At 43.4% G+C, this 23,733-nt stretch overlaps 1 long non-coding RNA gene across 2 annotated transcripts in view; it reads right to left on the bottom strand.

Annotated features, from left to right (window-relative positions):
* Nucleotides 1-23,733, bottom strand: part of LOC136794357 (uncharacterized) — a 55,182-nt gene that overhangs the window by 16,748 nt on the left and 14,701 nt on the right. Inside the window, exons 3-4 of one of the 2 annotated variants that reach the window (XR_010841005.1) lie at nucleotides 15,068-15,231; nucleotides 14,604-14,726 (exon numbers count right to left, since the gene is read on the bottom strand). The exons of the other annotated variant lie outside the window; for it this stretch is intronic. This is a non-coding gene — a long non-coding RNA (uncharacterized lncRNA). Of the gene's footprint in view, nucleotides 1-14,603; nucleotides 14,727-15,067; nucleotides 15,232-23,733 lie in introns of those variants that run through there. 2 annotated transcript variants of the gene reach the window in all.

Genomic DNA, 23,733 nt, shown 5'->3' with positions numbered 1-23,733 from the left:
AAACAGGAAGCCCTGAGCTCATAAAAGAAAATAGGGACAGGTTTTATGATGTAAAACAGAAAAGTTTTTATACAGAAAAAACACTATAAACAAAATTAAAAGCAAATGATAAACTCATAAAAATATTTATAATCTACATAATAAAAAGTTAATATTCTTTTTTTTTTTTTTTTTTTTTTTTTTGTGGTACGCGGGCCTCTCACTGTTGTGGCCTCTCCCGTTGCGGAGCGCAGGCTCCGGACGCGCAGGCTCAGCAGCCATGGCTCACGGGCCCAGCCGCTCCGCGGCATGTGGGATCTTCCCGGACCGGGGCACGAACCCGCGTCCCCTGCATCGGCAGGCGGACTCTCAACCACTGCGCCACCAGGGAAGCCCAAAAAAGTTAATATTCTTAAAAACAATGTTTAAAGACTGGGAAAAGATCTGTAGAGTTTATTCATAGATGAGGGTATTCAAACAGGAATAAATATTTAAGAAGACCCACAAACCTCCCTAGTGATCAGATACATACAAACTAAGACAGAGATATGTTTCTCACCAAATAGATTAGAGAAATGAAGATTAATCATGTCTAATGTCTAGTCATAAACTGTTGTGGGAATATAAACTGGTGTAATACTTTCAGAGAGAAATTCTACAGCACCTAATTAAATTTAAAATGCATATCATTTTTGATCCAGAAATTTCACTTATGGGAATTTATTCCCCAGAAAAGTCTTGCAAGTTTGAGCAAGCCAATTAATTTCATACCCACAACCACCTCCTTTATGGCGCTCTCACGCTCCAGACCACTCTTCACCTGCCCTAGTCACCCCAGGGCCAGGTACCAGAAAACTAGGGATAGCCCCTATGCCCCAGAGCCTGGTGGAATTATTCGCACAAGCCAATCCTAAGTCTGCGTTTCATGCCTCACATGTCCCTTCCCGTGGAAACCACAAAAACGGCTCTGGCCCACAGTTTCGCTTTCTCTCTCTGCTGTGACCCACCCTGGTGCTTCCCCCAGTGGTCCTGGATGGTGTACTGTGTTCTTCCCAGGGAACTCTGAGTATAACAGTCTGTGAAACTCTTTCTAGCTTCTCTCTCTTGATCTGCATCTGGTCCCACCATATCTTACCCAAGTTAATATGGTTGAAATACTAGTAAAACATGTTTGGCCATGTTTTCAAGGAACACCCTATGGATAGATGATCAGTGCTCGTAGAGTGAACTCCAGAACTGCCTCCATTTTATCTGCCTTTGCCTGGCATCTCTCCTGGGCTTCCACACTGCTGACCTTTACGCACGGTCTGGCGCCTCTCCCCCGAGGGCTGGCACCTGATGCACTTTGGCTCCACTTCCTGGCTCTGACGTTGCCTCTCTCATCTGGTCCAGCATCTCAGTAGAGCCGTCATTGGCTAATGACCTGCTGTCTGTCCCATCAAACACGGCCCAGCTTCATAGGCCATCCTCTAACAAACTTGACCAGTGAAGCACAGAGACAGAGAAAAACTCTGAGGCTGGAGAAACTGCCATGGGACGTCCTGATACTTGGTTGGGCATGACCTCTATCCTCTTCCTCTCTCCTCACGTTGCAGTTCTGGCCTCCACAGAACCTCAACTTCCACGTGCCTCCCCCATCATCCCCCTACCCCACGTACATACCAACTTTCCCCTCACCCCTCTTTGGGGCTGCTAAGTTAAGAGCAACACACCCGCGTCCAAAATCTCAAGCCAAGATATGAACTCCCAAAGCGGCCTCTGCCATCCCCTCCTGTTCACCAATTCCTCAGAAATCTCAAACAATTTCCATTATTGGCAGACACGGTGTTTCCTCGTTGCGTGCTACTTTCCGACAACTGGAATTTATAGACAAGAAAAATACAGCTGTTACACAGCACTAACTGGGCTTTTATGTGGCTTCACGGGCAGGAGACTGGCTGTGGAATACCACACACCTCCGTATCACGGCTTGCGTGCCGGGACCTCTATTCATTTTATGCATTGTGTATCTCAGAATTTTCCAGGATGTGGTAGAGAGTCATGTTGCTTGCTCTCAGAATTATGCAAAAAGCTATTCTTTTGCTTGAGCAAGAAATCATAGGCACTCCAGAACCCCATTGACTCAGGCAGAGCTGTGGGGTGGGTTTTCCACAAAAAGCAGAAGGAATGAGTTGACACGGACTATGTTAAGGAGTCCTCCCCAAAGGACTGGGAACTCCCCGCTCCAAGCCAACTGTGAGAGTCATTCTGAGGCAGCGAGCCTTGAAAAACTCTGAGTGGACATCAGGTCCTTTAGCCTTGTGGTCCCATTATGTATTGGCTGAGAAAGCTGCCATCATTAGTTGCCTGTTTTTTCAATTAAAATAATTAAGCCGATGGAGTGTTTGGGAGAGGGCAATTGGGGAGAGCTGAGCCCTCTGTTTGTTGGCAGTGGGGTCCAGGAGGAAGTGAGCTGTGTAAGCATTTTGGGACCAGTATCTTGTGAACTGAAGGCGAGAGCAGATACTTCCCCAAGGACAGGAGGACGAGCAGAGGCCCTTGTCTTGGAGGTAGACCTTGGCCTGCTGCCAATGGGGGCCCTTGTCTTGGAGGTAGACCTTGGCCTGCTGCCAATGGGGGATGTGTCTTGATGGTCCAGCTGTTCAGGGAGCACCCAGGTGGCTTGCATTGCTCTGAGCTACTTTCAGGCCTCTGGTCCCTTATCAGTGGACGTTCACACTGATTTGCCTCCAGATTTATCAGGCAACCACTGTAGCTGCAAGTTCATCCTGTGGGTAAGTGATGCTGCCCATTTCTTCTCGGGAAGTATTCAGGAGGTGAGAAGGAAGGAAGAGGAGGAGGAGGAGAAATGAAACACACGAAGAGAGGACCTCCTGGGACGATGGCAAAGCTTGGCAATATCTGAAGGGAAGACTTAACAACTCCTGCTGGGGTAACTCCAGCTCCCACTACTCTGGGGGGATGCTTCTGCCCTGTGGGTGTCGAGCAGGTCCTACTCTCCCCATCCGCTGTTTGAATTGGCTTCATCAAAGTCACACCCTTTTGGATACTAAGGTTCAGAGGACATTTCTATCAAGACTTCAGGCCCTGTTCTCATACCTCTTCTGATACCCTGTTGGTGGCTCTGTGGGATCTTGTCCACAGAATGTCCCTAAATGAGACCCCAACATTCTTGGTGCAGAATATGCTCTCTGTTACTCAGCCCCTCCTCACACAGAATCCACAGTTTCATTAAAACACTGGCACATTACCTTCATTATTAGACAAGAAACACCATCTTAGACTTCCAAGTATCTGTTCTTACCCAAAGAGCCTTCAGGAATGAACTCTCTTTTGACCTGTTGCCTCTCTTTATATTGACATGATTATAAACATGGCCAGACTCTTCTTGAAAAAATTATCCAGGTTCCAACCATGCAAAAAGGTATAAAATGAGAAGGAAAATTCTCTTTCCTCCATCTTTCCATTCCACCCCCAGAGCAGATTTTCATTCTCGTTTTAGTCACCACCATAACTCTAAATGCTATGCTTATTTCTTTAACTGGATTCATCAAGGTCCAGCTGCATCTGTTGTTACTGGACTCAGGTTGGGCTGCTCACAGCTCAGAAGCCAATACTTGAGAGGCAAGTGTTGGTAGAAAGGAAAGTTGCTTTAATTAGAAAAGCCAGAAATCTGGGGAGAAGGAAGACTCGAGTCCTGAGATCAACTCTGAAGATTCTGCTCAGCCACAGACAGTTTTTAAAGGGGAAAAAGGGAAAGAATCTCAGTGAATCATCAAGGCAGGAGGTCAAGCTCTGCATCATTTTCCATTGAGTGCAGGCTGGCTGACTCCTCATGATTCTTCTTCAGATGTTTACTTGCCCTATCATGGTCTACCTGCAGGATTGCTAAGGGGGCCCTTAGGGGTAGAGAGCTAGTCATTCTTTTTTTAAAAAATATCTTTATTGGAGTATAATTGCTTTACAATGTTGTGTTAGCTTCTGTTTGTACACAAAGGCTAGTCATTCTTTAACTAATTAATTCTTCATTTACTGTTTTTAATCTAAGAAAAGAATCAACAGGTTTGACAAGGCATTGTCACTCAGGAGAGTATAAGTCAGGAGTTAGGTTAAATTACCTAGTGATCTCATTCCTATAATTAGGTTCTTTTTAAGGTCAGGGGGAATAGAGATGGTCAAACAAGAAAGGGGCAAAATACCTGCTTTTACTATTACTCCCAGCCTAGGGTAACACTTCTGCCACAAAAAACGTTGTGAAAAGTTAAAGATTTTGTTCCATCTGTACTTGGCAGGTAAATCTTTTTTCTACAGCCCCTCCCCACCTCCAAGTGCCACCTCTTTGATGCACTTGTCATTGGAGCCAGTTGGAGTTTATGAATGTGAGAGTTCACATTAGGATGAGCTGTGGTGATGACTAGTATCAGAGAGGAAGAAATTTTCCTCTACCCTTCTAGGTTCTTCTGGCTGATCTAAGAATTAAACTGACATGAGACAGATGAACAGGAAAAAAAAATCACACGAAAATTTAATAACATGTATACATGGGAGAGACCCAGGAAAACTGAGTAACTCACCAAAATGACCAAAACCCTCACCTTAAATACCATCTTCAGCTTAAGACAAAAAAGAATGTTGGGATAGTGGTTGGGGGTTTCAAAGGGAAGGAAGGCAGTTAACAGGCAGATGGAAAAGCAAATGTTTGGTAAATAAGTGTTTGCTGGTCCCTGCAAGAGACAGGGACTCGGAGAGGAGTTTAAACAGACTTTGCTATAGTTCATACTGTAGTGATCTATGGTGATAGCTCCTTTCCTAGGACAAGTTCTCTATCTACATTCTTTAGGCAGTTAGGGGGAAGGTCAAGTTTCTCCCAGTCTTTGGGGCCTTGATTGTTTACAGCCCGAAATAATCTGCATGCCAAAGAGACACATTGGGGTAGCAAACTTTGTTCCCCTACACTGGCGAGGGTGGAAAGGGAACCCACAGAATCTCCCCTCTGGTGTCCACCCAAGACATATGCTAAAGGAGAGGAGTAGACAGCAGAGGGAATCTAGCATTCCTACACAATCTTGCATTCTTCTGCTGTCTCATGCTTAGATAGCACAAGGCTTGCCAGAATCAAGGGTCCTAGGGCTGTGGGTAAAAAACAGATCAAACTGCACCTCTGCCCTCCCCATCCGGTCCCTGCTGCTTGGGTCACAGCTATGGGCTGCTGAGAGTGTTGGCTCCCTTCCCAGCCCCACCTGATCCCAGACCAGCCAAGGACAGTGATGGGTCACAGGCGCCTCGCAAGCATGAGGGGCCTGGAGAAATGAGGCAAAACCTGGTGCCAGATGGTGGGGAGACATGTCAGCCGGAGTCTCCCTGCTCACCCTCCCATCTGCTGCACCAACCTTCTGTTATCCCATAATCCACCACCCTCCTCCTTCCCTTGCCACCCTGCACAGCAGACTGTCACAACACGGGACAGAAAACCAAAGGTCTTCAACCATCTTCACCGAAGGCAAATGTTCACTGGCTGTTCTTTTCTAGGACTTCAACTTGAATTTGCTGAGACTTCTCCATCTAGACCTATGCCATCCAATAGGGTGATCACCAGCCACCTGTGTGGCTATTTAAATGTAAATGAATTAAAATTAAACAAAAGTAAAAGTGTTCAATGCTACTTGTGGCTCATGGCCACCATGCTGGACAGCAGAGAGATAAAAGAGTTCCATCACTGCAGACATTTCTGATCTAGACTTTCTATCCCGACTCTCATAGCTCCAGACTCTCCTCCCTCTGTAGTCCCATTCCTTTATAGTACACAAAAAAACCCACAATTTCTTTTCGTCTAGACCTCCTCCCTAGATGGGGCTTCACACATCTCTACATAACAAAAGCTCCTTCAAAGTTTTTCCCAACACCAAAGGGCCAGCTCTCTGCCTCTGATCAGAATTGTACCTCTCCACTGGGATGCCGGAGCATTGGAGTGATTTCTCTTTGGGGGAAGGAGAGCAAGCTAGCTCCCATGGGGGCCAGTGAGCCAATGTAGCCATCTACATTGAAAGTAGCCATCTACATCTACATAGAATCTAAGAGTTAGACTTGGGTGAGCAGTCTAGAAGATCTTGTAGTCAGACACTGATGATCTGAGCTGGGCTAATCGAACTGGGTGCTTGGGCAAAGTGTGAAAGACCATATCCAAAGATTTGCAGACTGAATGGAAGTGAACAGAGTGGTTGGTGAGTCCAGCTCTCTCTTTGGAAGAGAACTCTGAGCTGGTGAAACAACCTGCCCAGTTAATGAGGAAAGGCTTCAAATCTGTGTCATGCTTGAGTGTGGGCTGAGAGATTGACCCAGGAATGGGCTACAAGCAAATGGAAGAAAGAGGAAAAGAATTAAGGCTTCACCAATGAAATAAGCACACTTCAGGAAAAGTTTATTCTAGAATGGAATTATTTTAAATAAATCCCATTTTCCTTTTGACCTCCAGCATAAAATTGCAAAGTTACCCTTAGCAATGCAGCAAAAGTTAAAATATATGTGTGTGTCTGTGTCTGTATTTTAACTAGGAAAAAAAAATCCAATAACTTTTCTTTATTAAACACTAACATCAATACTCATGTTGAAAACAATATATTTTTCTACTCAGAATGAAAGCAGTAATGGGCACATGGTAAGCAATCAATACTACTTGCTGATTGATTGAAAGTAAATCACAAAATAAAAATACAAATTAGGAGCCCAGCCTCTGCTGACCATTCTGTCTCCAGACTAACGACTTGTTTACTTCACTGGTGATGGCTTCTCATTAGAGGTTGTTAGTACAAGATGGTGCTTGTTGAGGCTGGGCCTGTGCTAATCAGTTAGAGATTAGTTTGTATCTCAAGTGGCGGTAGCCACAGAGATAAAATGGCAGGCACAAAACTTCAGTTCTTTTCCTTTTACAGTGGGATGTGATTTAATTCATCAGTTCCTTGGACAAGGAATTCTATGATTGGCGTTTCAGTAAGTGGAGGAGAGCTGCTCACTTGGAGCAAGTCATGGGTTTGAGGGGCAAAGAAAGAGGCACTTCCTGGTTAGGAATTTCTAACCAGACTGTCTAGTCTGTAAGCAGGAGCTGTGAATACTTGTCCTGAATGTAGCTTGTGCTACATGATGATCATACTGCCAATAATAGCAGCAATTGTAATGGGCATGTGTTTGCTTCCAAGTGTTCATTTCTCCACCTTCTGATGAAACTGACCCTACAGATAGCTTGGAAGAGGGTGCTGTTTCCCTTTGCACCCCTGGTAATAAAGTGCAGGCTTTCATAGCCATAATAAAAAGACTCCAAAATGTAACATCTCAAACAAGATAGAAGGTTAGTTCTCTCTCATATAACAATCCAGAGCCAGTAGACAGGCTCTGCTCCACCGTCATCCAGGGAGCTAGGCCAGCGGGGCAGATCTGCCACCCTCAGTATGGTTTCCAAGGCTGCCCAGGTCTTTGCCATGTCCACCCAGCAGGAAGGAAAGGGAGCCTAGGGTAGTGTGGCCCTGTCAGTGGCCAAATATCACATGGAGTCATATTCCATTGGAGCGAACCTGGCTACACTTGGCTGCAAGGGAGGCTGGGACTTGTCGTTTCTAGCCAAGCCATGTGTTCCAGCCATTACTCTAACCAAAATGTGAGCACATAATCCAAGCTAGGTAAAGGACACTCTCCCTCAAGCGCTTTCCATAGAAATTTTAATCTTAAGCAGAATAACAAGAAGCGTGAAAATGGTTGGAGCCGATCCATCCCAGTGGCAGAGATCTTCCATGGATTTTGCAACCAAGAAGGACCCTATGGGGCCTTCCCAGGACAGACCCCTTCCCTATAACCTCTGCTGTTAGCCCCTCTCTGAAGTACCTAGATAGTATCTGATGCACACATCCTGAGTTGTTTTGCAGATGCTAAAACAATCACCAAATGGAAGAAATTAACTACTTGATGATCAGCAGGTGCCAGACCTACTGACACCTAAAGATTGATGACGTTAACCAGGTCTGATGTCCCAGACCCTGGCACCACCCCTGCCCCCTCACCTGGCCTTTAAAAATGCTTTGCTGAAACCCTTCAGGGAGTTCAGGGTTTTAGAGTACCAGCCACTCATTCTCCCAGTATTGGCGCCTTTACGATAAATGCTGCACTTTCCTTCACCACAACCCAGTGTCAGTAGATTGACTTTACTCTGCGTGTGAGAGCAGACCCAAGTTTGGATCGGTAACAATTTCTGCCACCTAGACTCCTGGAACTGCCCTAATTCCTGTCATTTTCCACCTTTCCATCTGGCATCACTGTAAGTACTGTCTCTGCTTAAGCTAACCAGAGATGGTGTTCATAATTTGCAAGGTAGATGCAACTGATACAACTACCTTTTGAAACCACGTATCGCTTAATAGCAAAGATTTCTTGTGCATCTACTGTGTGCCAGACAATGTTCTAGGCACTAGGATACATCAATGAGCAAAACAGATCACAACCCTGCCCTCATGAGCCTCCTCTTCTGATTTCCCGCAAGCAAAGCTCTCGACTGTCGGGACTCTCTCCTTTGTTTCTTGGGTGGGAGCCTGAAACTCCAGCCGGGACTCAGCAAGTTTCCCACAAGGGCAAGTGCACAGTGAGATTATAGTAAGTCCCCTACACATGAACAAGGTCTGTTCTGAGAGCACGTTCGTAAGTCCAATTTGTTCATAAGTCCAACAAAGTTAGCCTAGGAACCCAGCTAACACAATCAGCTATGTAGTACTGTACTGTAATAGGTTTATAATACTTTTCACACAAATAATACATAAAAAAACAAACTCCAAAAATAAAGAAAACATTTTAAATCTCGCAGTACAGTACCTTGAAAAGTACAGTAGTACAGTACAGCAGCTGGCATCCAGGGGCTGGCATTGAGTGAATAGGCAAGAAGAGTTACTGACTGGAGGAGAGAGAGGAGGTGGAAGATTCTAGAGCTGAAGGATTGTCAGCAATAGGAGACGGAGGGCAAGGTGCAATTTCAGTCACACCTGACGTTGTTGGCACAGGTTCTGGTTCCTTGCTGGATTCAATTCTATCCACCCTTTGGAAAAAACGATCCAGTGATGCCTGGGTAGTAACTTTATTTCTAGCCATCATAGCCCTTTTTTCTAGTCATAGATGACACAGTAGCACCGGAGTGCATTCTAAACGGCTGCTGCAACCCTCATGTACTATGCTACGTTTGAGTCCTATGCCTCAAAAACTAACAGTGCCTCCTCAAATAAAGAAAATCCCCTTGCCATTTCCTGCGTTATAAATCTCTTTGGTTCTTCAGTTACTTCTTCTTCCTCTTGTCTCTCTTCGTCCTTTCTCTGGGCCTCCAATTCCTGGAGTTTCTTAGCAGTACCATCTACATCACCGCTGCTTTTACGCTTGCTTCCGGACATCCTGGGCTTGAAATGAAGATACTGTACTACTATACTCTACACAGTACTGTACAGTAAAGTACACAAAAGCACAACCACTCGTAGAGGATGCACGCACATGACAACGTACTCCAGACACGTGACCTCACTTACGTGATTGGAAATGTGAACGCGCATTCGCATCTTTCAAAGTTTGCAACTCGGAGGTTCGTATGGAGAGGGCTCACCGTATCAATACCCCTGGTACTTTCCTTGGACAGTCTCACTTTTATTTTGCCTTGTGTCTATGTTTGCAATATGAAAATTAATTGCAGTGCATCTTGCAAGTGAGATTTGCCCAGGCAGCGATTTGACTATTGCATTGCAGCCTCAACATCTCCACCAGCTATACAGGTGGAAGGTTGGTGACAAGTTAGAATTTGCATATTAGCAGGCATCAGTGTGCTGCTTTCCAGTGAATGCAAAGGAGAATTCCATCTCCCCTCAGGCTATTATCACAGGCATCCAATACAAAGGAGCACATTCCAAAACAGATGTCCTTATACCCTGGGAAAACCATAGTTCAAAAAGAGTCATGTACCAAAATGTTCCTTGCAGCTCTATTTACAATAGCCAGGACATGGAAGCAACCTAAGTGTCCATCGACAGATGAATGGATAAAGAAGATGTGGCACATATACACAATGGAATATTACTCTGCCATAAAAAGAAGCGAAATTGAGTTATTTGTAGTGAGGTGGATGGACCTAGAGTCTGTCATACAGAGTGAAGTAAGTCAGAAAGAGAAAAACAAATACCATATGCTAACACATATAAATGGAATCTAAAAAAAAAAAAAAAAGTGGTTCTGAAGAACCTAGGGGCAGGAGAAGAATAAAGACGCAGACATAGAGAATGGACTTGGGACACGGGGAGGGGGAAGGGTAAGCTGGGACGAAGTGAGAGAGTGGCATGGACATATGTACACTATCAAATGTAAAATAGATAGCTAGTGGGAAGCAGCCACATAGCACAGGGAGATCAGCTCGGTGCTTTGTGACCATTTAGAGGGGTGGGATAGGGAGGGTGGGAGGGGATATGGGGATATATATATATATATATATATATATATATATATATATATATATGTATAGCTGATTCACTTTGTTATAAAGCAGAAACTAACACACCATTGTAAAGCAATTATACTCCAATAAAGATGTTAAAAAAAAAAAAAACCCAGATGCCTTCATTAGGGTCTCCCCTTTACCTCACTGTCATGCAAATAGCCCGAATCAAGGAGTCTAAAAAGTGCTGGAGAGGTGACAGGAGAGCATCTTAAATACAACATTCAGGGAATTCCTTGATTAATTGGGAGTTATAAATAAATACCACAGGCTTCAGCCAATGGGAACTTGCTGACATCAAATTATCTTTGAATACTCTCCGGTAATGTGAGAAACTCCCTCTTGCTACTTCTGTCAAGTCTTTTCCCCACTTTTCCTTGAGGAGAGGAGGTGGGACATGAAAGAAGAGGAGGGGCTTGGAAGGAGTTGCCAACTGCAAACATTCAAGCTAATTAGCAGGAAGCTGGGGGCAGGCAGGTGGTGAGGATGTCTGGGCGGGTTGGGAGTGGGGTGGACCAGTGCACTTAATAATAGCAGCCTAACAGGTTTCAACCGTCAAGATACGCAGTGGAAAGATGGCATGAATAATTCAGTGAGCACAGGTCCCGAACCCACGTTTTCTCTCATAAAGAGGAAAGCCAGGAGCCTGAGGTACCAAGTTTGAAGCCTATCAGAGTTAAATCTCCCTCTTTCAGAGCTTCCTTACTAAGTGCTGTGTAGGTGTGAAAAGCCTTATTACCATGTAATTTTGTTGGGAGCAGACTTCCAAGTACCTGCTTTACTTTATATTCACACACACACAAAAGATCAAAATGCATTTTATTTCCTAACAATAGCCAATTTGGCTATAATTATTGTAAAACACTGAATTTGAAAGCCTAGTGCCCAAGTGACTCCTCACATATCTCCCCTCCATACATGAATATCTTCTTATTTATTGCCTTCCCCATAATGAACTTTGAGATAAACAACAGAAAAAGTAATTTGTTTTTTGACAATGCTGAACGTTTGAATAGAGAAAATCACACAGCTGAACACAGAGCGCAGTCCTGTGTGGTAAGTGGTATCCATGGCAACCAATAGATTTTATGCTAAGTCTGGCCTTTAAAAACATTTCACGTTTACCACTGAGAAAAAGATGGCCTTGATTTAAAAATGATACAACAAGTACCTCGAATGGGCATGCTTTCTGCTCTGGGCTGCAAACACAATTAAGAGGCATCTCCTCAGCACCAAATCACCTCAATAAGATCTCTGCCAACCGGGAGGAACATCGCAGTCTGCTTGAAAAAAAGAGAGGTTGGACGTGTTGTATTCTGCTGCAGGGCCTGCGTCGGTTTGGTTTTCACTGGTTCTCCTTGTATTTAACGCCAGGAGTAAAAAAAAACAGGGAGTAAAAATAGCACGTGTGCCTCTTGTCTTAGTCTGTGATCATGGTGACTGTGAAAATATTATGGCCTGCTTATCTTTGGAGCAGCTCCAATCACACCCGCTTCTTATAACTTGAAATCAGGGATGGAGAAATACCTACCATACCAGCCTCAGATGGAACACTTAAATTAGTTTCTGTTCACGTTTAGAACTTGGGTACCGAAAATGGAATGCAGTTGTGGCAAAGAGAGGATGTCACCCTAATGATATACTTGAAGAAAATCAGAAAGGGCAAGCAAGCCCCCTTATCTAAAAAGAGAAAAAAAGAGAGAGATTTGATCAACGATGCATCAAAGGAAGGAAACAATTCACGTCTTGGGGAGAAGTCTGTTTTGCTAAGCTGTTTGGAGGTTCTTTGATAGCTTCCTTCTATTTCCTTTGGCAAGGTGGGTTGTCGTTTATTCCTCAGAATGGGAGGATCTTGGCCCCATCGAGTTCAGGAAACCTCCGTGCACCTCCTCTGAAGGTATTTGCAGCTGGAGGGCTTTTGCAATTGACTTGTGTTATGGTCTGAGTTGTGGTGCCCCACAAAATTCACATGTTGAAGCCCTAACCCCCATACCTCAGAGCGTGGCTTCCTTCGGAGAAAGGGCCTTTAAAGAAGTGATTAAGTTAAAATGAGGCTGCTAGTGTGGGCTGTAACCCGATCTGACTGGTGTCCTTATAAGCAGAGGAAATTTGCACCCACAGAGAGACACCAGGAATGTGTGTGCACAGGAGGAAGACGGTGTGAATGCCCAGTCTGCAAGCCAAGGGAAGAGGCCTCGGAAGAAACCAAACCTGCAGACACCTTGATAATCACACTTCCAGCCTCTAGAACTGTGAGAAAATTCATCTCTGCTGTGTAAGCCGCCCAGTCTGTGGTATTTCATTACGGCAGCCCTGGAAAACTCATGCATCTGGCGTGGGAGTGGTCATCCTCTTACAGAAAGGACAGCGTCTCAGAAAACGTGTTATCAGCTCACTGGGGAAGGAGGTCAGGGTTGAAGAAAGCAGCGGTTGTTTTTTTTTTTTTTGGCTGTATCAATTTATTTATTTATTTATTTATTTTTATTTTTATTTTTTTTTTAACATCTTTATTGGAGTATAATTGTTTTACAATAGTGTGTTAGTTTTCCCTCTACAACAAACTAAATCAGTTATACATACACACATGCTCCCACATCTCCTCCCTCTTGCATCACCCTCTCTCCCACCCTCCCTATCCCACCCCCCCCAGGCGGTCACACAGCACAGAGGTGATCTCCCTGTGCTATGCAGCAGCTTCCCACCAGCTATCTAATTTACATTTGATAGTGTATATATGTCCCTGCCACTCCCCCACTTCGTCACAGCCCACCCCTCCCCCTCCCCATATCCTCAAGTCCATGCTCGAGTGAGTCTGTGTTTTATTCCCGTCCTACCCCTAACCTCTTCATGACATTTTTTTCCCTTAGAGTCCATATATATGTGTGAGCATACGGTATTTGTTTTTCTCCTTCGGACTGACTTCACTCTGTATGACAGACTCCAGGTCCATCAAGCAGCGGTTGTTTTACCTCTCCTGAAGTGTGGGGTGTTGCGGGGAGGGAGAGGTGTCTACTTCACAAATACCCCTTCTACCTCTTCTGACTCAGCCATCCATATTTGTCAGCGGCAAATAGGACGGCTTTGTAACGCCTCGCCACTGGTCTCCATGAATCAAGGATACTTTCTGAGTCGCCAACATTGTATAAAGACAAAAGCTTGTGCTTCCTTCATACTGCCAAATACCTGAGAAGTCACGTGGACTCAGGAGGGTGGCGATGCCAGAAAGGATGAGGGTCGGGGAGTGGACAGTGCTGCACTTTGTGCCCTACGTTCACAAGCTTTGCTTGATGCCGGGGCCTCAGGCCCAGCGCCACACATCAGCCACCTGCCCAAAGTCACAAGCCATTCATCCCTGCGAGATAAGTTTCTTCTCCCAGTCCACAGAGAGCTCTGGGCTATCTTTGGTCAGGGAAAGAATGTTGACGGTTTCACACACTGAAACATAAATCACTCTCTCTAGGCCTTGTTAACTCTTACTTATAAACTATTTTAATGTAGAACTGTCAGGAACCTGTGAAAATAATGGGTGGTGACAGGTTTAGGATTAAAATCTTCTCAGGTAGTTAGGATGGTGAGTTAGGTTATAAATTGCTTTTCAAGAGCTGAGGCAGGGACTATATGAGCTTCCCGTGCTAACTCCAAACGGACACCAATGAGGCAGCTGGGACAAGTAGAGGCTAGTAATTCATCTTAATTATTTGTCAGCAAAGGCATCATGATAAGAGATGTCTTTCGTTTTGAGGAAAATAACCTTTGGTAATCTCCCAAGGGTCTTGTCTGAAAAGCACCATTGAAAGGGAGAAGTTGAATCTTCTGGGGCTTGCGATTTTATGCTTCAAGCCAGGAGGCCTGAACTAGAAAAAATATACCAATAGATGTAAAGGTATATTGTCCAATACAGATGCACCCATAATTCTCTCAGATGACCTCATCTGCTTCAGTGCCAGGGCATAAGGGGGCTCTTATTTTGTCTCAGAACTTATTAGAGCTCAGGACTTACTGGAGAGGGATGGCTTTTTACATACAAGGAGGCAGGGCTTTCAGGAAAGACCAGGACCTGCCGTTACACTGCACAGTGGAGACGTGGATTATGGAATATCAAAGTCCAGTGAGTATAGGCAAAGCAAAGAGCACCATCTCCGGCTGTAGAGAAGCAAACTACTTTCTCCAGGAGCTGAAAATGGTATATGGACGTCCATCAGATGAATGCAACTCAACCGGGAATCTAGGCAAGAAAGGTTGAGTTCTGGGTGGGGAGAGAAGAGCAGACCCACACCCTTTAGAATTCAGGCTCAGGATCAATGAAACTGTCCCTCTGCTAAGATTCCTCAGTGCTTGGGGAACTCACAGGAGAACAATGGTCACACAGAGGCACCCCAAGAGGTCAGACTGTTAGAATCTTTTATTCCCTCATTCACTCAACAAACACTCATTATATGCCTACTGTGTGCCAACACTGTTCCAGGGCCTGGGCCACCTCTCTGAATAAAACCAACAAAAACCTGTCTCACCATGCAACGTACATTCTAGGCGGATTTGTCATTCCACCTTGAGCCTCATCCATCAGATGGGACCAAGACTACTTACGCGGTTTGTTCCTTGAGACAAGAGCTGCCTGGGCAGGACAGCCTTGGGTGGCTGGGAAAATACTTGTCAGGAAATGAGCTGGCAGTGTCGGTTGCTTCAGAGTCCCACATCTTCTTTGCCCAACACTTCAGGGTGGAGAAGCCTTTCCATGTCTTGGAGGAGCTCTATAATTCAATAACAGTTCACTAAGATATTTCTGACCCTTAAACCATGTAACTATCGCTACAGACAAACTGCATTACAGGGCTTCAGAGAACCATCTGCTAGACTTTAATTTGCTTCTTAGGACAGAGGATAAAAAATCATGCAGTAGCACATCTAGGAACATTCTTTCTTCTATACTCGCAGCTTACCAAAAAAGTATGTAGTAGCATCATCTTACTTTACCCTTCTTTTCTTGGTGAATTCCTCACCTAGGACCTCTCGTTGATGGATAGAAACAAAATGGCAGCTCACTAATTTGGTGCACAACTTTGCTACTAGGATATACTGTGTGCAAATATCTGAAACACTGTTCCATAGGCATTTTGAACAGTTTTTTCTCCATTAAGTTTATAGGAATATGTCATTTCGTTCCAAAGAGTCATTAGCAGACTCTCAGACTCACAGTTGAAGGATCTACGACACCAACATCTAAGACCCACGGGTAAAACCATGCAGGGAAGATTAAGACTTCCAGCCCACTATCCTCAGGGAATGCACTATGGTTGTATTTCTAATAATCAAATCCTCCATTTAGTGAACATTTGTTGAGCACCTGTATTGTGCCAAGCCCAGCCCCCTCCAGGAGCTCACAATTTAGTGGAGAAGAAACAAGAGGACACAGAATTCCATAAAATAGGCTATGCTATAAAGAAGTATATCTCAAGGCACCATGGCTGCACAAAGCTGGAAGGCCTTCACTCTGCTGGGCACATGCTTCCCAGAGGAAAGGACATTTGTACATTCCTTGAGGAATTCCCAGCAACTACAAACAGCACATGTAAAAGTCAGAGGGGAAAGAAAGAGCATGGAACATTCTGGCAACTGCAAGCCCATTATCAAGGCTGGAGCTATACAGGTTATATGAGAGAGCGATGAAAGATGAGACTGGAAATATTGACCAAGGCCAGGTCATGGTATATCTTGTCAGCTATCCTGAGGGATTTGGGCTTAATCTGAAAGATAATAAGCAGGCTTTGGAGGAAGTTTCCTTTCTTCTCACTCAGCCACCCTTGCTCACTCTATCATCTCTGAAATAATGGTATCCCAAGATGGCGCACTCTGGGCCCATGACAAGTTGGAAGCTAAGGTATCTGTCTGAGGATGAAGACTTGTCCTTGATTTTGGCTTCTTGGATCCATGCCTGTAGCATTTCCTTTGACTTGGAAAAATAATGTAGTAATCTAGGAAAGCAGGGGCATTATCAGGTAAAAGGAATCAGATGACACATTGGTCGTGAGTTAGAAGCTTGAAATACAAAGTCTTTTGCGGGGGATAGATGAGTATCTTTCTAACCTCAGAGACCTGAGATTCCTACATCAGAGGCCCACAGACCCAGACTGTATCTCTTAGGAAAGTCCGTAAACCACAGGTATGAAACTTGCAAGACAGAAACTAGGGGTAGGGGAGGGGGCTGACAGCCAACTAATACACTCTGTTTTTTTTTTTATATTTCCCTCTGCTTCTTGGCACTTTAAGAAAAAGTCCTATAAAGAATAATGTCGGGGGCTTCCCTGGTGGCGCAGTGGTTGAGAATCCGCCTGCCGACGCAGGGGACACGGGTTCGTGCCCCGGTCCGGGAAGATCCCACATGCCGTGGAGCGGCTGGGCCCATGAGCCATGGCCACTGAGCCTGCGCGTCCGGAGCCTGTGCTTCGCAACGGGAGAGGCCACAACAGTGAGAGGCCCGCATATCACAAAAAAAAAAAAAAAAAAAAAAAAAGAATAATGTCGGGCTTCCCTGTTGGCGCAGTGGTTGAGAGTCCGCCTGCCAATGCAGGGGACACGGGTTTGTGCCCTGGTCCGGGGAGATACCACATGCCGCGGAGCAGCTGGGCCCGTGAGCCATGGCTGCTGAGCCTGCACGTCCAGAGCCTGTGCTCCACAACAGGAGAGGCCACAACAGTGAGAGGCCCGCATATCGCAAAAAAATAAATAAATAAAAATAAATAAATAAAAGAATAATGTCTAGGAAATATTTTCTCTAGATCTTGCCCAAGCTACTTTCAGATGTGATGAGGTGGCATTCTGCCTTGTTTAACAAACCTGGAAATGAGGAGTAAATGAGTCTATACTATTGGAGAATTTCGAAACCCTTTCTTAAAATGGCACTCATTTGTTTTATAGTCTGGACGGGATGAAATTTAGCAAATCAAACTTGCCCTTTCATGTGGTGAAGATTGGAATCTGTCGACTGAACATTTCTACTTGGACTCTCTCTCATCGTTTTACCTCAAACATTCATCAGTTGCTCTGGGTGCTTTAAGTTTTCCTGTAACTGCCATTTGCTGACTTCCACCATGGAGGTATTTTAAACAGCTACCACTCCTGTGGAGAGGGAAGGCGTTGGTGGGTTGAAAAGAGCTTTGTCAATTCTCCCTATTCCATTCCGAGTTCTGACAGTGTCTTGATTTGTAGAGTGGGACAAAGCACTTAACCTTTGTGTCTCCAAAAGCAAATGATGAATTCTGTCCCGTTTACACTGTTTATTAACAGATGGGAGTTGCACATGATTAACTGCTCTGTTCCCTCATTTCTTTGACCTTAAGATGCCAGCCTCACGAGGGGTTGCTATGCAGAGACATATAGCCTGCAGAGCCTCAGAGGAAGTAAGCCGCAAATACTCAACGGATGATAATGATGATGGCGAAACTTACTTGACTTCCCAGCAAATGCCAAACTCTCTGCAGAATAACACACTGGGAAGGTTACTATCCACTTTGGAGTATGGGAGGAAACTGTGTAAAGTGGGAAAGGAAAGTAAGGGTTTGCCAGAGCTGAACCTACCCTACTTCACCATAGCAAAGCCACTGATAATAACTAAGTTGGTTCAAAATCAAACGGCACGTCAGCTCTTTGATGAATTACTAGAGATTAAATCAGCTAAGTGCTGTTGACACTTGGCCATTAAGCTCAATGGGAATTCTTTGACTCAGCAAAAATTCTCCTCATCAGTATCTTGGCAGTTGAGGAGAGAAACAATGAAGGCAGGAGACTCTGGCCCTCTACTTTCCATTCACTTTACGAAACTGTTTGCCAGGTTGCTTCCAAAGTCTTCCATGTGGCAGCAAAGGATATTTCTTTATCCCCAGTGCCTGATAAGATGAACTACAGTTCTTGCCTCTATTTGAATGTATTATCTGAATCCTATGAAGTCACAGGGAAAGGTTTAGGGCTGTCTCTAAACCAGCATTTTCTAAAATATGTCCCATGGACTACTAGTTTCCAAGATGCTCTTCAAATTAGAATTCCTTGATCAAGTAAGTTTGGAAAATGCTTTCAAAATTTATTTCTGAAGTGCTGGGGATACAGTGATGAACAAGTCATGCAGTGTCTGAACTCTCCTGGTCCTGGCATGAGGTAAGGTCACAGAAAAAGCAGAGGTGGATCATGGACTTTGGCTTTTATGATTAGAACAGGCAGTCATTGGAAGGTTTTAAGAAGTTTTGATCCAGGACATAGTGGAATATTAAGGTTTCTGGAAACTTCTATGAGGAAGAAATCTGTAAAGCTTTGTTTAATTCAGTTATTCCAAATTATTTGACTTGTGCTACCTATTAACACTGGGAAACATAATTATGAACTTTGCCACATTTTGATGTGCTTGCCTACCATGCCCCTTTAATATGAAGATGTTGCTCCTGGCCCAGGGCTTTCATTGCAAAATTGTTTCATTTTTGAACCTTAGCTACTTTCATGCTTTTCCCCACTCTTCTGTTCACCATGTTGAATTACTGTTATTTGTATACATTTATTTCTTCCCTTGTATTAGATAGGATAGATTAATTGCTATAATTAATAGATCTAGAAAATGTATATTGGTTCAAATAACATAGAAATCAATTTCTAGTTGATATAACTATACAGGGCAGGTGAATACAGCAGGTATCTTTCCTCCACACAGTCATTCAGGGACCCAGGCTGATGGAAACTTTGCCATTTTCAATACGTGGTTTCTAAGGCTTCCCTGGGACTCATCTTCATTCTACCCAGACAGTAGAGGAAAAGAGCATGGAGAAGTAAATATATATATATATATATATATATATATATATATATATATATATATACGTGTGTGTGTGTGTGTGTGTGTGTGGAGGGGTGTTATGGGCCAGGGCTGGAAGACAACCAACACTTCTGCTCACACTTAGAACTAGAAATAGTCACATGAGTCCACCTAGGTACAAGGAAGTTAGGATTTGTGGTCCTTGGATGTGCAGCTACCTCCCAATGACATTCTACAATATGGAAGGGTTGCATGAAGTCTGTCGAACAGCTATCCATTTCTGCTACACACCTACTATACTGACAGCTCTTTGAAGGAAGGACTATAAGTTTTAATGCATTCATTTTTATTAGTTTCATAAATATATCATGGTGCTGGCATGAAAGAGATGTCCAGTAAATGTTGGTTGAAATAAGCAATAGTACATCAAAAACTTAAATATCTCAACCAGAAGGCTGGAAAGAGTTGAAGAGACCATCAGAAAAAAAGAATAAGGCAGCTGTCATGGTATTTCAGTTCCAAAGAGATAAAAATTTGCAGAGAAAGTGGTCAAAAATTGAAGTTTAATTTCTCCCACAACTTATTGAAAGGAGGCCTTAAGCAAAGCAGAGGGTAATTTAGAGACAGAAATGAGATTTTCAGAGGCTAATCTGTAAGTGAGGAAAGTACCTTCTACATTTCTTCATTGTGTTTTTGGCCTGGAACCTCACAAATCTGCCTGAATCCCATCAGACATCTTCTGGGTCATAAATCACACAGAGGCATGGTGAGCACTAAAATCAATAGAGTTTCTAATTTCTGAAAAAGTGGAAAGGTGCTTATGTAACTCTGTTGGGAAAGGGAAGGCCATTGGCAACTTGCCTTGCTTATCCTGAAACAGATTCACACTCAGAGGCCTCTCCACTCCCTGGAAGTCCTTTTGCTCAGATGGCACTGGGAGAGATGCTAAAATCTGCAGTCCTTGGACATCCAATTTCCCCATAATATCTTGTTCTCACCATCATTTATTCTGCAATTGGAACTAACTGCAGAAAGGTGTTTACAGGGCCGCACAGTATAGCGTGGCTAACATTTCCCCTTCCTTGGCAGTAAGAAGACGTGAGAGCTAGAAAAGAAGGAACATTTATCACCTGGGACAGCTTCCCTCCCAAATGTGATTGTCATATCTTTTCAGAGAAATAAAGTATTTGGAGTGCTTAGTTTGTACAATCCAGAAGTTTTCAATTCCTAACCCCTCACCACCACCCCCCCACCCAACGATGTGATCGTAAAGAACGTCTGAGCAGAAACACAGCCTGCTCTTCTGTCCCCTAAGCTTCTCTGTCTCCACCATTTATTATCTACATCCCAAAACAGCTGAATGTTTTGGGCTTTCTTTATTGGAAAAGTGGGGTGAAAACATGTTTTGCTCTTCAGTAGAACCAAGCTGGGGAGAGGCACCAGTCGTTTTGTACTCCACGTACATGGTCCGTTGAACCAGTCCAGCAAATTTTGACAAGGCTAGATATCAAAACTGCCCTTCACGGACCAGGGAGAGTTAAGTGGGAGAGAGATAAAAAGACATGACATAAATGACCCAAGCAATAAAACTCACTGCTCAATTAGTCACTGGGAGAGGCAAGAGGTGGAGGGGACTGGTGGTTGAGGAAAAGTGTGTATCTGCTCTGCAGGGACCCTATTCATTTCACAGTGTCACCCCAACCTGCTTGGCTCAGCTGCAGAATTCAGGCTGTTGTTAATTTTATAGGAGGTGCACCTATCTCACCACCTCCACTTCTGTTACTTTAAAATATTAGCCAGTTAAACCAAGGATATCCATCATCCTATGCAAATCATGCCTCTCTGTTTCAATGGTAGTGGGAGAAACCAGCGTTGCGCCTAGCCCAGCTATTGCTGGTAATTTGGGTGTCTTTCATTTTCCCAAGCTACTATTATAGGAGACACGGAAAGCAAAAATCCTTCAAGGTTTTTCTGGCAACTCCTAGAAACCTATATAAATGTATGTTTTTATAGACTTAACAAGCTATAAGCAAGTCCTGATATTAGGCATTTCTGACAGCCACTCCTGGACTGACCCCTGAGGGTGTTCTAGGAAATCCAGAACTAGGGCAAAATTAACTGTGCCCCAGAAAATCTGGTCTGTCATCGAGAAAGAACAATTTATATTTGGAGGAACTGGTATATGCTAATACCAACTTTTGAATTTTTCCAATCTGATCTAAATTAGCCCTAGTACTTGCCAAGGTCTAGCTACCTAACGAGAACAATTATTTCTGGATTTCAATTAAATTGAATTGAAGAAGTATTTTATTTGTTTTGATTTGCAATTTTTTCATTATGAAAATAACATAGCCACATTACAGAGAATATGAAAAATATATTGGAAAAAAAAGACTCCCATAATCCTCTGCCCTAACAAGACCACTGTATCAATCTTGGTGTAACTGAATAATATTTAAGGAGCATCTACAACAGCAGCTGCAGTGTGGTGCAACAAACAACTACAGCAACAAAAGCATAAAGTCAGAGTTTTTCAGGCTAGGTGGGAAGACCCTACATGTGCATATAACTCAAGAAATAGAATGGGTAGAATGGGATGGTGCATGGCATGGTTCATATTTGGTATAGCACTTTAGAGAGAAGAAATAAGCAAGGGTTAGCAGTCATGGGGAACTCCACAAAGGCCACCGGGGATGAGCATTACTTTAAAGGATGGACAAATATGGCAGATCAGTGGTGGGGGGCAGGGGAGGGAGTGGTAGAGCCTGTTTAGAACTAGAAATGAATCCAGCATGTTTGTAAAATATCTTAAAATTTGGCTGAAAGATTTAAATGGGAGAAAAGTCAAATATAAGATCTGATAGCAAGCATGAGCCCTTGTGAGAAGGGACAGTGTTATCTTGATCATCAGTACAGTATGTGTCACATAGTAAGCACTTAATAAATCATTGCTGTTCTATTATTCACTAACATATGTCTAATGACCCATATAGTGCTTGGACTAAAGGAGATGCTTGTCAGTTTTTTTGACTAAATAAATCAATGAAAGGGTGGGCTCAGATTATAGAAGTTCTTGCAATTCTTCTTCAAGACTTGCAAGAATCTTCAAATTCAAAGATATGAGAGACTCACTATTGTGCATTTTGAGTTAGGTATCTCGGAGGGGCAGAAAGACACTAGCCTCCTGGAAAGCTAAATGTGGTAACAGAGTGTGTGAAGAATTCCCGGGGGGTGGGGGGAGCTGGGAGGGAGGGAGAGTTGATAGGAAATTATTACAATAAGTGAGGAGAGATGAGATGAGGAGTTGGAGGAAGATAGTGCCAGAGGAAATGGAAAGGATGGAGAGAAATGAAGGAGGAAGAAGCCTGTAGAATAAGTGGGTACTGGGGGGAATAGTCTTGATAAAGGCAAAGTTAAAACTCTCTTAAAAGCCTTGAACTTGGAAACTGGAAGCATCAGTGAGGAAAAATGGGCCATCAAAAGTGAGTCCTCTTAGTGGGAAAATGTGTATTTCATCTTGAACTTACTGGGTTCAGAGTGGCTTTAGGATATTGATACCAAACTGCTGGGCCATGGAACTGCAACTAGGTTGGTTCTAGTGGCACCCTCTAGACCAATGGTCTTCAAATATTTTTCATCATACACCCTCGCCAGCCCCCAAATTTTTGCCATTATTTATTATTTATTAAATTATGTAACATATAATACTATACTACATATTAGATACTTTATAAACTATAGACAAAAATTGAAATTAAAAAGATACATGAAAACAATTATACTCCAATAAAGATGTTAAAAAAAAAAAAAAAAAAAAAAAAAAGATACATGCATCCCCGTGTTTATAGCAGCACTATTTAAATAGCCAAGACGTGGAAACAACTTAAATGTCCATTGACAGATGAATGGATAAAGAAGATATGGTACATATACACAATGGAATATTACTCAGCCATAAAAAGGAACAAAAGTGGGTCATTTGTAGAGACACGGATGGACCTAGAGACTGTCATACAGAGTGAAATAAGTCAGAAAGAGAAAGACAAATACCATATGATATCACTCATATGTGGAACCTAAACTATGACACAAATGAACTTATTTATGAAACAGAAACAGACTCACAGACACAGAAAACAGACTTGTGGTTGCCAAGGGGGAGTGGGGGTAGAGGAGGGATGGAGTGGGAGTTTGGGATTAGCAGATGTAAACTATTATATATAGGTTGGATAAACAACAAGGTCCTACTGTATAGCACAGGGAACTATATTCAGTATTCTTGATAAACCATAACGGAAAAGAATATGAAAAAGAATGGTTGTGTGCATGCATATATATGTGTATGTGTGTGTGTGTGTGTGTGTGTGTAAGTGAATCACTTTTCTGTATAGCAGAAATTAACACAATGTTGTAAATCAACTATACTTCAATAAATAATCAAATAAAAATAAATAAACAA

This window comes from Kogia breviceps, chromosome 6, assembly GCF_026419965.1.
Source record: "Kogia breviceps isolate mKogBre1 chromosome 6, mKogBre1 haplotype 1, whole genome shotgun sequence".
Lineage (NCBI taxonomy): Eukaryota > Metazoa > Chordata > Mammalia > Artiodactyla > Physeteridae > Kogia > Kogia breviceps.
Note: the sequence above shows the minus strand (reverse complement) of the source record. Positions and strands in the feature narration are given on the sequence as shown.